The sequence below is a fragment of the Plectropomus leopardus genome, chromosome 12 (assembly GCF_026936395.1).
Source record: "Plectropomus leopardus strain MGB_pleo_1.0 chromosome 12, ASM2693639v1, whole genome shotgun sequence".
Lineage (NCBI taxonomy): Eukaryota > Metazoa > Chordata > Actinopteri > Perciformes > Serranidae > Plectropomus > Plectropomus leopardus.
In genome coordinates, this window is record NC_142187.1 from 509,137 (window position 1) to 525,059 (window position 15,923).

Below are 15,923 nucleotides of genomic sequence, written 5' to 3' on the forward strand. Positions count from 1 at the left end.
AAATATTGATAGCTTAAGTTAATTGGGCCCGGTGCCAACTCAACTCAGTGTCGCTAACGTGAGTAAACTAATTGATAGCATTGCTTACATACACGCCATGATGTAACTGCTGACTGCATTTTCAGATGAGCTTGTTCAAATATTTTTCAAAGAAGAGAAAGACACCTGATGAGGATGGCGCTAGTCAGGTATCATTAGCCTTTTTACTGACTCAAATTATGATGGTTAGGTAAAAAAATATGTTCACACTTGTAATCAAATGTGACGTGAGTGTAAATTATCTAACGTTAATGTTTTATGTAATCGTATAAGACAAGTAACAGACAGGGAGGAGCAGTGGAACAAAGTGAAGGAGAGCAGAGTACAGGAGGGGGAGTGCCGAGTGAAGGAGCAGGAGAGCAAAGTGATGGTGCAGGAGAGAGAGAGATGAGAGAGAGGAGAAAAACATAAAGGGAAACACAGGCTATCAGGCTCGGACCCTAAATGGGTTGAAAAAAAAAACAACAAAAAAAACAAATATTGTTTCTATTTGTAGGTGAAGACTGACTTGAGAAACAGGCTGCAGGGGGATCACCTTGCAGCATGTATGCTGCTGAGCATCACCTCTTGGGGAATTTCCGTACAACAGAGCCTTAGAGCTGTCCTACAAAAACCTAGAAAAATCCATTGTTCTGAGCCTGGGTGCAAACTTTGCCACTGATTACAGCCCGATCAAGAAATTATTATTTATTGTTTTTATTATTTTATTGTTGAATTTAAAAGCGTCATTTGTTTACGCCGCCACGGCTCCCCGGAGAGCCTGCCCCCGCTGCTGAAAAAAATCCTAGAGGAAACACTGTATATACAGCAGAGATGCTGCAGAACAAGGTAAGGCACATTGAATAGGAAACATTCACTCTGCATGGTATAAAACTTTGATTTCACTACAAACATCTACAAACAGCTCCTTTCATCTATTGATGAGATCTGTTCAGTTGTGAAGAGATCTACAGATCAGTTATGCACCCTGTGAGTGACAAAATGCTATGGTGAAAAAGAAGCTCCGCCTGTTGTGATGCATTCACAGACCCAAAACATTGGATTTTAGAGCGAATCCACAAAATTAATTGTTTGTATGATATATATATATATATATATATGTGTGTGTGTGTGTGTGTATACATACATACATATATATATATATATATATATATATATATATATATATATATATATATATATATATATATATATATATATATATATATATATATACACTACTGCTCAAAAGTTTGGGGTCACCGGACAATTTTGTGTTTTCCATGAAAAGTCACTTTTATTTACCACCATGAGTTGTAAAATGAATAGAAAATATAGTCAAGACATTGACAAGGTTAGAAATAATGATTTGTATTTGAAATAATAATTTTTTCCTTCAAACTTTGCTTTCGTCAAAGAATCCTCCATTTGCAGCAATTACAGCATTGCAGACCTTTGGCATTCTAGCTGTTAATTTGTTGAGGTAATCAGGAGAAATTTCACCCCACGCTTCTAGAAGCCCCTCCCACAAGTTGGATTGGCTGGATGGGCACTTCTTGCATACCATACGGTCAAGCTGTTCCCACAACAGCTCAATGGGGTTTAGATCTGGTGACTGCGCTGGCCTCTCCATTACAGATAGAAGAGCAGCTGCCTGTTTCTTCTCTAAATAGTTCTTGCACAATTTGGAGGTGTGCTTTGGGTCATTGTCCTGTTGTAGGATGAAATTGGCTCCAATCAAGCACTGTCCACAGGGTATGGCATGGCGTTTCAAAATGGAGTGATAGCCTTCCTTATTCAAAATCCCTTCTACCCTGAACAAATCTCCCACCTTACCAGCACCAAAGTAACCCCAGACCATCACGTTACCCCCACCATGCTTGACAGAAGTCGGCAGGCACTCTTCCAGCATCTTTTCAGTTGTTCTGCGTCTCACAAATGTTCTTCTGTGTGATCCAAACACCTCAAACTTCGATTCATCCGTCATAACATTTTTTTGCAGTCTTCCTCTGTCCAATGTCTGTGTTCTTTTGCCCATATTAATCTTTTTCTTTTATTGGCCAGTCTCAGATATGGCTTTTTCTTTGCCACTCTGCCCTGAAGGCCAGCATCCCGGAGTCGCCTCTTCTCTGTAGATGTTGACACTGGCGTTTTGCGGGTACTATTTAATGAAGCTGCCAGTTGAGGACCTGTGAGGTGTCTATTTCTCAAACTAGAGACTCTAATGTACTTATCTTCTTGCTCAGTTGTGCAGCGGGGCCTCCCACTTCTCTTTCTACCCTGGTTAGAGCCTGTTTGTGATGTTCTCTGAAGGGAGTAGTACACACCGTTGTAGGAAATCTTCAGTTTCTTGGCAATTTCTCGCATGGAATAGCCTTCATTTCTAAGAACAAGAATAGACTGTCGAGTTTCACATGAAAGTTCTCTTTTTCTGGACATTTTGAGCATTTAATCGACCCCACAAATGTGATGTTCCAGATACTCAACCTGCTCAAAGGAAGGTCAGTTTTATAGCTTCTCTAACCAGCTAAACTGTTTTCAGCTGTGCTAAGATGATTGCAGAAGGGTTTTCTAATCATCCATTAGCCTTCTGACGCAATGAGCAAACATATTGTACCATTAGAACACTGGAGTGATAGTTGCTGGAAATGGGCCTCTATACACCCATGTAAGTATTGCACCAAAAACCAGACATTTGCAGCTAGAATAGTCATTTACCACATTAGCAATGTATAGAGTGTATTTCTGATTAGTTTTGAGTTATCTTCATTGAAAAAAAAGTGCTTTTCTTTCAAAAATAAGGAAATTTCTAAGTGACCCCAAACTTTTGAACGGTAGTGTATATATATATATATATATATATATATATATATATATATATATATATATATATATATATATATATATATATATGTATACATAAAGTGAAAAACGTTACAGTAGCCATAGACCAAAACATTTTTTTCTGTTTTTTGTACCAGACTGTAAAGCTGTTTATTTGTGCTGTGTAGTTGGTCATTTTAACATGGGCTGCCATGGCATAGGTGTCAAATATGGCCCGCAGTGTAATTATATTTGGCCCGCGAGGCAATACCAAATGACTACTAGAGCTGGCCCGCCGGTATTATACAGCGCAGGTACCGCTAATACTACAAATCCAAGAATGCTCTGCTCATGTTTTGGCATGTCAATCAATACAGGACCCATAAACACCCTCGCCTCTGTTGACAGTAGTCATGGCCTCATGCTGCTACTGGCACCGTGCTACCCATCCCAAAAATGGCAAAAAGAAAGGCAGAAAACAGGAGCTTTCTGGATAGGTGGGAGGCAGAATATCTGTTTACATATGTAAAAGACAGACCTGTTTGTCTTGTATGTGGAGCCAACGTGGCTATAACCAAAGAGTACAACATTAGAAGACACGAATGAAACGAAACACCACGACAAGTATAAGGACATGACTCAAAGGTGCCAGAAAGTAGAGGAGATGAAAAGAAGTTTGGTTTCACAACAGGCTATGTTCAAAAAAGGAATATCACAAAGTGAGGCTGCTGTAAAGGCGAGTTTTATTGTGGCATCAGAGATTGCAAAATCAGCCCGGCCCTTCAATGAGGGAGAGTTTGTAAAAAAAGTGCATGACGAAAGTTTGTGACCTCGTGTGCCCAGAGAAAAAGCAAGCATTTTCAAATGTGAGCCTGAGCAGAAACACAGTAGCTGATCGCACATGTGATCTTGCCACCAATCTATATGACCAGCTGATGGAAAAGGGAAAATATTTTGTTGCATTCTCTCTTGCTGTGTATGAGAGCAGCGACACATCTGATACTGCCCAGCTGGCAGTCTACATCCGTGCAGTGGACTGAAATCTGTGTGTTACGGAGGAACTTTGGAATTAAAATCAATTCATCGCACAACCACGGTAAGGAAATCTTTGAAGAGGTTTCCAAATGTGTAACTTAAATTAAGCTGACTTGGGATAAACTCGTGGGATTAATGACAGATGGTGCGTCAGCGATGTGCTGTCAAAAAAGTAAAGTGGTGGGCAGGGTACGGGAGAAGACACGGGAGGAGAACTGTGCAGGTGAGCTGACTGCAACTTAACTTTACACTGTGTGGCAAAGCCCTACAGATGGAACATGTTATGACCAAAGTAACACGAGTAGTTAACTTTATAAGAGCCAAAGGTTTAAATCACCGCCAGTTCAAGTGTGGTTCGGAATACGCAGACGTGCCTTATCACACAGAGGTGAGATGGTTAAGCAGAGGAAAAGTACTGAACAGCTGTTTCGAGCTCCACGAGGAAATATGTCAGTTTCTGAAAAGCAAAGGGAAAGACACAGCAGAGCTCCAGGAGCAAAAGTTTCTGTGTGAGTTGGTCTATTTGTGTGACATCATGAGCCATCTCGATGTGCTGAACCTGTAGCTTCAGGGGTGGGAGCGTATCATCACAGACATGTACGCTGCAGTGAGGGCATTTAAAACGAAATTGTGCCTGTGGGAAAATCAGATGCTGCAAGGAAACCTGGGCCATTTTCCCTGCTGCCAAACAATTAAAACACAGATCTCTACCGCTGTGTTCCCATGTGCATAGTTTGCTGAAAAACTCAGCGTATTCTGCGCCGAGTTTACCCAGCAATTTGCCGACTTTGATGTACCGAAATGTAGGTTTAAACTGTTTAGTAATCTGTTTGCAGTTGACGTGGAAAACGCACCTACCAACCTCCAAATGGAGCTGATTGAACTTCAGTGTAGTGACATGCTGAAGTTAGAGTATGATGCTGTGGGTGCCGCACAGTTTCCACATTTCATCCCTGACAAAATGCCTCAGCTCTGCACCCAAGCTGCTCAGATGCTCTCCATATTCGGCGGCACTTATCTATGTGAGCAACTGTTCTCCTCCATGAAGCTGACCAAAACATCTCACAGGAGTCGTCTGACAGATGAACACCTTTGCGCCATCCTGAGGGTTTCCTCAGCTCAGAGCCCGAGCCCAGATATTGATGAACTAGCATCCAAGAAGAGATGCCAGGTATCTGGCTTGAACACAGAGTAGATCAGTGTGTAGCAGAGCTACAGTTAAAGTTGTCTTTATGCAGTTTTTCTTGCTAGTCCAAGGCATGGGCTTGAATGGTTGCACGTTCATTGAAGGATATTATTATTAGTCGATTGGTTTATTATTGTTATTTTATTTTTAAATTTATTATTAGCCTATGGAAAAAGATTACTGTTAAATTTAAATTTAAAGAAGGCTGCAAATAAAAAAGAGGCATACGATTTTTATTTAAATTTTATTTAAGAAATGAATGCCATTGATGTGGTTTTTTTTTTTTTGAAATTCAATTTTGCATGTGTGCAATACAAAGTTATATCAAGCTTTGCTTATTCCATATTGTTTGAACTTGTTCGGGTTCATTTTTTCAATAAATATCAATGTTGGCCCGCGACTTTGTCCAAGTTTTGAATTTTGGCACACTGTATATTTGAGTTTGACACCTCTGGTCTATGGGGAGAGACTGTTTTGGAGCCAGCCTCAGTTGAACAATAGAGGAACTGTATTTTTTGGCACTTTCGCATTAACTTAATTTCTATGGCCTCCTTCAGTCAAAAAACAGACCATAAAGTGGAATATTATTTTACAGAAAGACAGGGGCAGATTAGCAGAGCCTACACGTTGACATCTATGGTTGTGCTGGATTTGGCCAACAGAGGGGGCTGCTCCTTGTAGCAGCTCATATCACTCTTTCCTCTCCTAACTACTTGCTTGTTGTGCAGTGGAAAACTCAGCCCCAAACTAGTGCTTGTAGTAATTACAATCATTTGAGATCCTAGCTCTTAATGTTCTAATGTCACAATTACTGCTCTAGAGGGTTTTAAAAGGTTGCTGGCTAGCGTTAGCTATACTGCATTTGCTCATATACATATACAGGGGAGTTGTGTTGCTGCTGGATTACAAACACTACAATGTTTACATCTATCAAATACCCCTTTCTGACCAAATTAGCATATGTAAGGAGGGGCCCCTGGCTGTAGACACAGCGGGGGTCCGCAAGCACATATGCAGTAATCTCCACAGGAGCATGTGCAAGAGTCATCATCGCATTTTCTCCCCTGGTGAAAGTTTCAGAAATGCATATGGTGTTTGATATGAAATATATTAGATCCATAGTACATTGTGTTTAGTTACTGTCATTAAATTTCTTCCATATGTATAATGGTAAATAAAAAAAAAAAACTTTTCCACTGTTTTCTCCATTAGCTTCCCCTGCGCAAGGGACAGGAACAGTCCACCAGGCTGATGAGGGATGTCTTTCTTGTGTGTCTGATTATTTCACTTGTATCTTGTATCTATATACAAAGACGGAGACTCCCGCAGCGGCTGGTGCAGATGCGGTAAACCACGAAACTGTGGTAATACGTTGTTCTATCACCACGGTGACAAAAAACCCATACTATCACAGCCCTAGTTCTAAGAAGTGGTTGTTGGAGTGTGTGGCGAAAGTGGCTGAAAAAAATAGAATGTGATAACTGAGTAAATTTTGAGAGTATTTCGAGCGAGTTTATGGAGTTTCCTGTAGTGTTTTGTTTTTTGTTTAAGTTGGGAAAAGTTCTGCTCAAATGAGGCGAATGCAGCTGCCGTTTGCTGGGTAGCATCGTGTGCAAAGAAAAAGAACATTGAGAAGTTATCACCATGGATGTACTGTGCTGCTGACGATGGACAGGAGTAATAATTCCCTCTTAAATGCAGTTGGCTATGAGGTGATAGCTTAAAACAACACTAAAGTAAAGTACAAGTAACTCGAATTAATACTTAAGTACAGTACCAAGCAAATATAGCCTACTTTACATTCCACCACTGTTTTAAGGCCCACCTTGCAAGTAAATTAACACTTACTGAGACATTACATTACACTTACACTTTGAAGAGAAAGCCAACTCTGACTTTCAGTAGTGATCTCGGCCGAACAGACCATGGGATAAAAAACGATAACATGTTCTGTTAAATGTGACGTTTTAAGTTTCAGTGAACAGTGTTACAGCGCTAAAACACGTGGAATCACAGGGTCATTCACTTCCAAAACATGCACTGTGTGTTCTCAGGGATTGAGCTACTTCAGAAACTTTCATCACAAAGCCACTTCCTCTAACAGTTATCACCCAGCGATTAACTAAAGACAAACAACGACTTTAGGCAAAAAATGTCAAGTAAGTGACAGATAGGAGCGGAGCGCTGCCTTACCTTCAGTGGAGTCCTGCGGAGCTGCGCGCTGGTTATCGGCCTGCTGCCCCTCTCTATCAGCTGGAGGACAGACCTTTGCTCTGTACACAGGACACCGTTACGACACACAATTGTTGTCACACGGAAGCTGATAGAGGCAGCAGGAAGGTCCCGGAGCCAGTGAACGGGCCAACTGCGTGTTTGCGGGCCTCCTCGACAAGCTGCCCGGCTCCGTTTTTGTAGCCTCCGGAGGAGGAAAAAGTCGTTACTACATCGAACACACAATCACACACATCCCGGAGAAGCCGGATGGGTCACGTGATCGGCAATCGACCGCTCCCATCTCGCCATGTCTCCTCTACCACGCAAGGTATTGTGGGACTTGGAGTGAGTATGCTTTTTCACGGTTTTAATTAAATGTAAACACAACATAAAACATGAGAGTTATCAGTCATTCACATCAGTGGAGCAAGAGTAAGCAAACAGTAAAAAATAAGTATGCAATAAATTTAGAAGTTTGAATAAGATTTTATAAGCCTACTGTCTATGTAGCTCAGTTATCATTTTTCTACTGGTAAATCTGTGTTTGTGACTGTTGTTTGAATAGAAATCTAATCAATCAAACTAAGACATATTAATTTATTAAATAATAGCGATCCCTCCATCCATCCATCCATCCATCTCCATCCACTGATCTGTGGCAGGGTCACAGGTGCAGCAGGCTAAGCAACATACTCCAGACATCCCTCTCTCTATGCAGTAGTGCCTTCCAACTCCTCCTGCAGGAGCTACAGATGACACAGCATAACTGCCTCTGATCAATCAAAACGAAAAATCAATACCAAAATAAATGAATACTATATGCTTTTTGCTCATCATCTGATTCCTTTGATGCACTCAAACCTGTATAAATGTGAATTTCAATGTAAATATCAATATATATCTTGCACTCCAACCATTCTTGTATATACTTTAATTCCATGGTTCTGTTTCTTGCACTGTTACACTGTTACTTGTGTTACTTGTTTTGTTTTGCACTGTAAGACTCGTACTTTTTATATTTTATATTTTATATATGTATCTTCTATCTTATCTGTTTTCTTTTTCTATATTTATGTTGCACCAACCCACCAGAACAAATTCCTCGTATTGTGTTAACTATACCTGGCAATAAATCTTTTTCTGATTCTGATTCTGATTCTGATGTATCCGGTATATATATAGTGAAAATATGTTATTAACTGTCTATGTGGTATGTATGTTAACATGCTGTCTATTTACTGTCTAAAACCATGTTTTACAAGACAGTTGAGCTGGCCTTTTATGGTAAAAGCAGTGATGTTAAGATAATAAATTTGCTCTTTTTAAAGAAAAAAGGATGAATATTCACTGTTGTTAATACCATATATTTCATGTAATCCCATCATATACCATATTTGATAAAAGAAATTATATCAGTATGATTTTTTCAACATTTCTGAGACATTTTAAAAGTACTCTAATGGTAAATATGCCAGGAAATAATATTAGTAGTAATACTACAGAATCCATGGTAATAAATTGATGTATGTTGGTATACTAACAGGATTATAACAATACATGATTAGTAATTTGGATTATTAGTATTTTTTGTGTGTTTTATCATGACCATGAATTGCCTCTCAACCATTTGGTAGATGCTGATATTTAAAAACAAACAAATTATGGGGTCTGCTAAAAGAATAAACATTGATTTATGTCATTATAGTCCAAAGAAAATACTTTTTTTTTCATTGCTTTGTTCTTGGTGAGGGTTAAGAGAAAGTTTGGATCACAAGAAGAATGACTTCCTTCAAAGTAAACTAACATTAAATCAATACACCTTATCCCTAAGTATGTTTTGATTGAACTGTTAATATAAAGTTATATTGTTGATGGTGGCTGATATCATCTATCCAAATCTAGACTGGATAGGAAGACAGAAATTAATATTAATTTTTAATGATAATAATTAATCTCCAGCAGAACCTCCAGATGTTATGGGGAGAGAGCGGGCTGATTGATTTATAAGATACGCTTAGATCTTCTCAACAGATGTCAGATGACAAAGTGTGTGTGTGTGTGTGTGTGTGTGTGTGTGTGTGTGTGTGTGTGTGTGTGTGTGTGTGTGTATCACAGGGGATGAATGAGGATGAGTTTTCTAGGTGTTTTACATTATTGCACACAGAACAAGTCTGGATTAAAGATCTAAGACCTTGTATGCACATAAAAGGCTTATTCTCTTCAGTTTGTGCACAAACATGTTAAAATCTGTTTGAGTGAGTCAACTGCACCTTTGCCACAATAATCCTTCCACCTGACAGGTGTGGCATATCATAATGGTTAAACAGCATCAGTTGCTACTACGCATATGTGTGTTGAGCTGGTCAAAATAAAAGGCCACTCCAAAATGCTGAGTAAATAAAACATGAGTTTGCAGATTGGTCTGGTTTCCAGGCAGATTTTTCATTTGTTTCATGTCTGTTTGTTTTTGCTATTGCTGGATTTGGTAAATTAAACATTGTAGCCATGGGCAGATAATGAGACTTTGTGGTCCTGTGCACAGATCTGCAATAGCCCAACCACCTGTCCTACATAGTGGCAAGACAAACAGACTTTGTTGTGGTTTTGCATCTCTTTGTAATTGTTCTGCATCTCTTTGTGATTCTATGTCCCTTTAAGATTACTTTGTTTCTCCTTGTGGTTGTTATGTGTTTGTTGTGGTTATTTGGGTCTCTTTAGGGTAATTTTGTCTCTGTGAGATAATTTTGTGTCTTTTTTTTGTCATTTTGTGTCCATTTGTGGTTGTTTTACCCATTGTTGTGTGTCTTTGAAGTTCCTTTGCAACTCTTTGTGGTCCTTCATTGTTTTTTGTGGTCTTTTTCAAATCTGTTCTTGGGTCCTGTTTCAGAAGGCTAAAGTTAAGAAGGAGGGAAGTTGAAACAAGTTTTTTTCTGTGAGGTCAGATTGTTTTTCTTAAACTACTGAGCTCTTAACACAAATGTTTCCTTAAGGTTTGTGTTGTTGTCCACTGGCTGCAGTAAATATACTTTATTCTTTTGTTCTTCTTAATTTCTGGATCCTGCCAGAACAGGATCAGTGCCTCCTGTGTTAGTTCATAAAGTTTTGTCTAATATTTTATGTTATCTGTCTTGTTATTTTTTAGTTCCTGTTGAAATCACACAAAAAACAAATGTTTGCTTATTTTAGAAGCATTTTAAATCAGATTTTAAGAGAGACACAAGATAGAAGAGAGAGAGAGGGAGAGGGGGCACTTCAGATCATGCAACATGCAGAGTTTGGGAATTTTTTACTCCTCATGTGAGTTGATGTGATTTGAAACTGCAGTTTGACTTAAGATGGACTGCCCTTACTGGCAAGAAGGAAACTGTGGTGAAATGGCAAAAAGACAATAAAGGTTGTTGAATTTCCCTGAACTAGCTGGCTTGTCAGACCCTAAGGAGGCCAAAGTCAGACCCTAGTGAGGTCATGGATTGCACAAGGATATAGAACTCCTCGAGACCCAAGGAATAAAGAAACAAGCAAGGGAGGTTAGGTCGATGGGTCTGTGGATGTTTTATGAGCTGTTTTAGACAAACAAGCATGACGGTAGGAGGCAATTTGTATTGTTATCCTGTGCTGTGTTTGTGCTAATTATTGATTTAGAGAGTGGCGATAATAATAATAATTAATGTGATGTATTCTGTTCTGCGGTTCAATGTTTTTTTGGTGTATACATATTTTGGGCGTATCAGACTGTAAGCCCCACAAGCAATGGGTGTTTGTGCTGTCAGATGGTGAAATGGTTACACATGACTGTGGCTGTATTAAAGGTGGAGTGTTGATGCCGCGTTGTCTGTAGTACTGAAACAGGATGGAGGTACAGATAGACAGACGTCATTCAGCCTGCTTGTCCTTTGTGAGTCTGAGTAGAAAATTCGGCCCTAATCCTAAGTTTCCCCCATGTTAGAAACCTTGGTGAAGGGACAAGACAAAGTAGTTATAAGAAAAAGCTGCAAACCATTCATAGTTTTTTTTATTGTGTCTCATCCTGCTGATTTTGAGTGAACAGAATATTCAGATTAAATATTGCTCTGTTTGTAAGGACAGTGTTGTTTAGGTTTGTTCAGCTGTAACAGCGAGCACCCATGCAGTCCAATATGTTGCATACACTGTGAATTTTGGTGCATTGCGTGCACTGGACAACACTTTGGCCTGTGAAAAAAAGTATTTTTTCTCCTATCTTGGTCGGCATACTCTTGACCACTCCTGAAATGTTCTCTTATCTCAGAGAAGAACAAAAATAAGAAAACATTAGTTATTCACAGAAATCACTGATACTAACAAAATAAGAACAAATCATGGATACAATCAAAAAAAAGAGATAACATTTGTTGTATATAGTTTCTTGCATGAGGCCCAATATCAATTAAAGCTGCAAGCAGCGATGAGAGGCCCTTGCACCCCCATGTATGTCGACACACTGGTGGGACTCCAGCGGTTGTTCATGCCTGTGAATGTTGGATAATGTACGCAGAGAGTTTAGACCCTGGAGTGAGATATTTCACATGGAGTAGTACTTTCAGCAGCCACTAGTTGGCAGCACAGGGGACACAAATTCCATGTCATCTTTGTGTATATCATTTGTAGATCAAACCATGTAAAAATCATGTAAATCCAATGATAATTGTCCCTCAAGGCTTATTTCCTGTTGCCAGTAGGTGGCGCAATTATGACTAGTGAATATTGTCGTACAGATGTGTTCAGGGCAGGATCTGGGAGCCATCAAAATTGTACACCACATAACAGGAAAACTGTAAAAGTTTTGCGCGGACCTGTGATAACTTTTCATCACCAGGGGGTTGAGAATGGACACATCAATTCTGAAATCGATCGGATTAATCCTCGAGGACAAGATGGCTAAAGTATGAGGCCCGAAATCTCTAGAAAAATAACACAAATTTAAAAATGGCCGACTTGGTGGGTCCAAGAGGCTTTTTTGTGCGTCTGCGCATGATGGTAGGTGAAAACTGGTCATTGGGGCTACACATTGGGGGGCGCTGTAGAGCCATTTTGCCAAGTCCATTTCTGAAACCACCAAAATACAAAATTTTTCGCCAGGCCGGACAAGCATACCAAGATTCATAAGTTTTGGGCATGTTTAGGCCTCCAAAAACGCGATTCATTGGGGAGAAAAATGATGATTCTTTGCATTCCAAGAGGGTCCTCCCGCCAGGCAGTGCTCTGGCCTGATAAATAACTATCATTTGTAACACCCAATAGCAATTAAGCAGAAACAAGCTCTTCATACCATATGATGTATGTCACATAACGTCTCAAGCATCAGGTCACATTTAAAACATCATGAGACATACTACATGTTGTTAAAATAACTCACTTGAGTTTTGGTTTAAAATTGGAAATGAACAGAGAAAATCCTCTGTCTGTGCGAGCTATTCAGATTTGCTTGGTCTTTATACAACAGTAGATGCTCGGAGCAGCAAATAATGCAATAGCACAGTCCCTCAGTCCGTCAGTACCTGATGCCGAGCACCACTGACCAAGCGTTGGTATTTGTCGTGTTGGGATTAAGGACAGGTAGTTATAGAATTTAGGAATGCCTTTGTGTGGTTAAAACAATAATGGCACGTGTGTCGATTATTGACCATTATTGATCAGAAACGTATGTGACAGGTCTGAATGATGATGCTGGGAGAAATGTTATGGATTCATATTTTCAGATTTATATTGCTTGTTTCTAATTTTTTAAGAATATACACCTTTTCCTTAAGAAACAGAGTTTTGTTCTTCTGTGTCAACACACTGTCTCTCTCCCTGACTCTCTATTGTACCGCCTCCCGACCACAGTAAATCCCAAAATCAACAGAAATAATGCCACTCAAGGTCTGTTGTGTGAAATGCAGTTTCAGGATTTGAAATGATGATCAGTTTTGTTTGAAAATTTGCATCTTTAATCAGCATCTTACAGGTCTGGACACTTACAGCTTTCAGCCCAGGCATTAAAAGTCCTGTGAGAGAAACCAATAAATCAAAGAATCACAGTGCTGTACAGTTTTAGTGCTGGAAGCTGATGCAAAAGTGGCCAGTGCTGGTTAATGGAGCAAATCCAAAAGTTGACATTGTTTGAAGTCTTTGTTATGACTTGACATTAAGCGTGACTACACATTCTGTCCCAAACAGAACATAGCAGGCCTAATTATCAGACTGAAAGAAACTATTCAGCTTTATGTTGTAACATTACATTAAACTGTCAGAAGTGCATGGTCATGACATTGGCTGTCATGAGACCATTTTAATTGTGTCATAAATATTTTTCCTTGAATTTGAACTTTTCATTAAGAAGTCAAGTGTTATTACATTGTCAAACGATTTTAAAAACCTGAACTAAAGTCAAGAGATACTCCAAGAGATTTTCCTTAATGTTCTTTTTTACAGAAAACATGGATAATAACAGAACATTTCAAAGGCAAGCCTCTGAAATCCCAACCTTTAAATGCGCGTATGAAAAGAAGATTTCACTGACATCACTCACATAAAACTAGGCTGTCTGCAGTAGAAAGATCCACATACTTTTGAAATTGGTGCTGCATGACTAGAGAGAAATGGAGCAAGAGGGTGCTTTTGCTCAAGAGGTAGAAAAGCTTCAACAACCAGAATGTTATATACCTGATCAGACCTATAAACGCTTTCGCTGGTGGGTGACATAATGTGGAATGGTTCGTGTGAAAAAATGGCGGCTGGCTGGATCTCATGTTACAGTTAAACATCACACTAAAATATTTTTCTGAAAACATTTGAGTTTGAATAACGGGACGCAGTAAGGAAATTGTGGTTTATACTGGATTGGCACTGCTTAGTTTTACTTTTTGATTTCTGTTTTATCTCCATCTGTTTTCACTGTGCAGTATTTCACCCACTTCCTGTTCACAAATGCTGGTGAGGTGTAGACAAAAAAACCCTCACATCCACATGGGAAGTGAACTCCAGAACCCTGCACAAAAGTCAGTTGTTTGTGGGATCAATCCATCTCCCATCCCCTGCACTCAGCCTTCTTTGATTATCTGGTTACCCACAATGTTACTACCTGAAAATGTCCTTCAGCATTTCATATATACACGCCCAGGTCTGTTGGGCCACATATGTGCTGGTTGGCTATCAGTTTGGTGTGTTCATGTGCAACTTTTTGGCTGAGATGCACAGCAGGATACTTTTGATGCCGCTAGTTCTCTGATGTCAGTTTGGTGTGTTTGGCTCTTTAGATCAGGCTATTTTAGAAAAATAAACATCCTTGGTCACCAGCAGCTGGCCACCACAGGAGACAGTGGTGTGGACATCGACTTCCCAGCCACAGTAGAGTGACATATTATTGTCAGGTAAGTTGCATTAGCTCATACAAATCCTTTGTGGTTTTTATGATTGCAGAAGCTGACACAGATACAACATGTGTTCCTAATTTTACTTGAAATCAGTGAACTCCATCATGAAACTCTCTCCCATCAGTCACAGCTGCAGTCCTCATCCACTGCTCTGTTCTGCACGGTGGCAGTGAAAGTGTCAAGCAGACACTGGTCAAAGCGGAGGTCCTGTGTAAAATTTCTTGACGCTCTTGTTTAGTTGCTGGTGAACAGGTGGAGGAGCCAGGTCTGCAACACTCTGTTGGCATTTAATAGTTCTGAAATATTGAAAGTAAAAGCCGATTCATTTTAAGCCACAATCTATTTTAAGTTTAACAACTCCAGGATGTGACAATGTCAGATTAACTGTTAAAAACATCAACATTTATTTTTGAAACATGCCTACGCGAACAGAATCCAGGAATCAGTAAGAATTTATCATGTATACTGGGAATATGAATATGATTTCTCTGTTCTCATGTAAACACCATATCCTGAATATGACCATAACCTGGAGAAGCCACATGATAAATAAATAAATTCATGAACATTTAAATACTCTGCTTGTTTACTGGCAAAAACAATAAACCTCAGTGCTTTTGTTTTGTTATTGCTCTGAACATCAGATAGAGACAGATGTCTTTCAATTTGGATAATTATTATCCATCTCTCTCTACTCTTTCCATCTCTTTCTTTCTCCTCAATTTCTGTCTACAGCTGTTCATTTAGCTCTCAGCTGTGAAATGAGGATCATTCAGTCCTGTTGGGATGAGGCATAAAAGCATTTTGCTTCAATTAGACAGCACAACAACACAAACTATCCTCCAGATAGAGCACAACAGGCCTCTGATCACTGGCTGTGTGTGTGTCACATGGCAGAGATGTTGATTAGCTTAGTTTGAGTGTTGTTAAGGTGATTTATTCATTTATTTTTGCTGTATTTCATAATATGTAAATAATTAATGTATATATACTTTTTACATTTGGTTTTGGCATATTAAATTATTTTGAAATTGCTTAACAGGAGGCATCAGCATGCCATTTTGAACTTTTTGAAAACACATTCTTGACATCTTCATCCCAAACCATTAGTCATCATTATTTGACCAAGTTTATCAAAAGTCATCAAAAACTTACTACATCAATAGACCTTACTCCACCTTAGGGCCACTCACCATGAAACTTACAGGATATATCCACCTAAGTGTAACACCCTGAGAATTTCATTTAAACCACTTGGGGTTTTACAAATGCAC

At 39.3% G+C, this 15,923-nt stretch overlaps 1 protein-coding gene and 1 pseudogene across 2 annotated transcripts in view; one reads left to right on the plus strand and one right to left on the minus strand.

Moving 5' to 3' along the window:
• Positions 1 to 7,545, minus strand: part of LOC121951102 (epidermal retinol dehydrogenase 2-like) — a 53,344-nt gene extending 45,799 nt beyond the window's left edge. Inside the window, exon 1 of one of the 2 annotated variants that reach the window (XM_042497324.2) lies at positions 7,256 to 7,543. The gene's annotated coding sequence lies outside the window, so the exon portion shown is untranslated. Of the gene's footprint in view, positions 1 to 7,255 lie in introns of both variants that reach the window. The other variant, XM_042497322.2, reaches the window with a different exon arrangement.
• LOC121951859 (general transcription factor II-I repeat domain-containing protein 2-like) lies at positions 3,298 to 5,438 on the plus strand (annotated as a pseudogene).
• Positions 7,546 to 15,923: the final 8,378 nt, after the last annotated feature.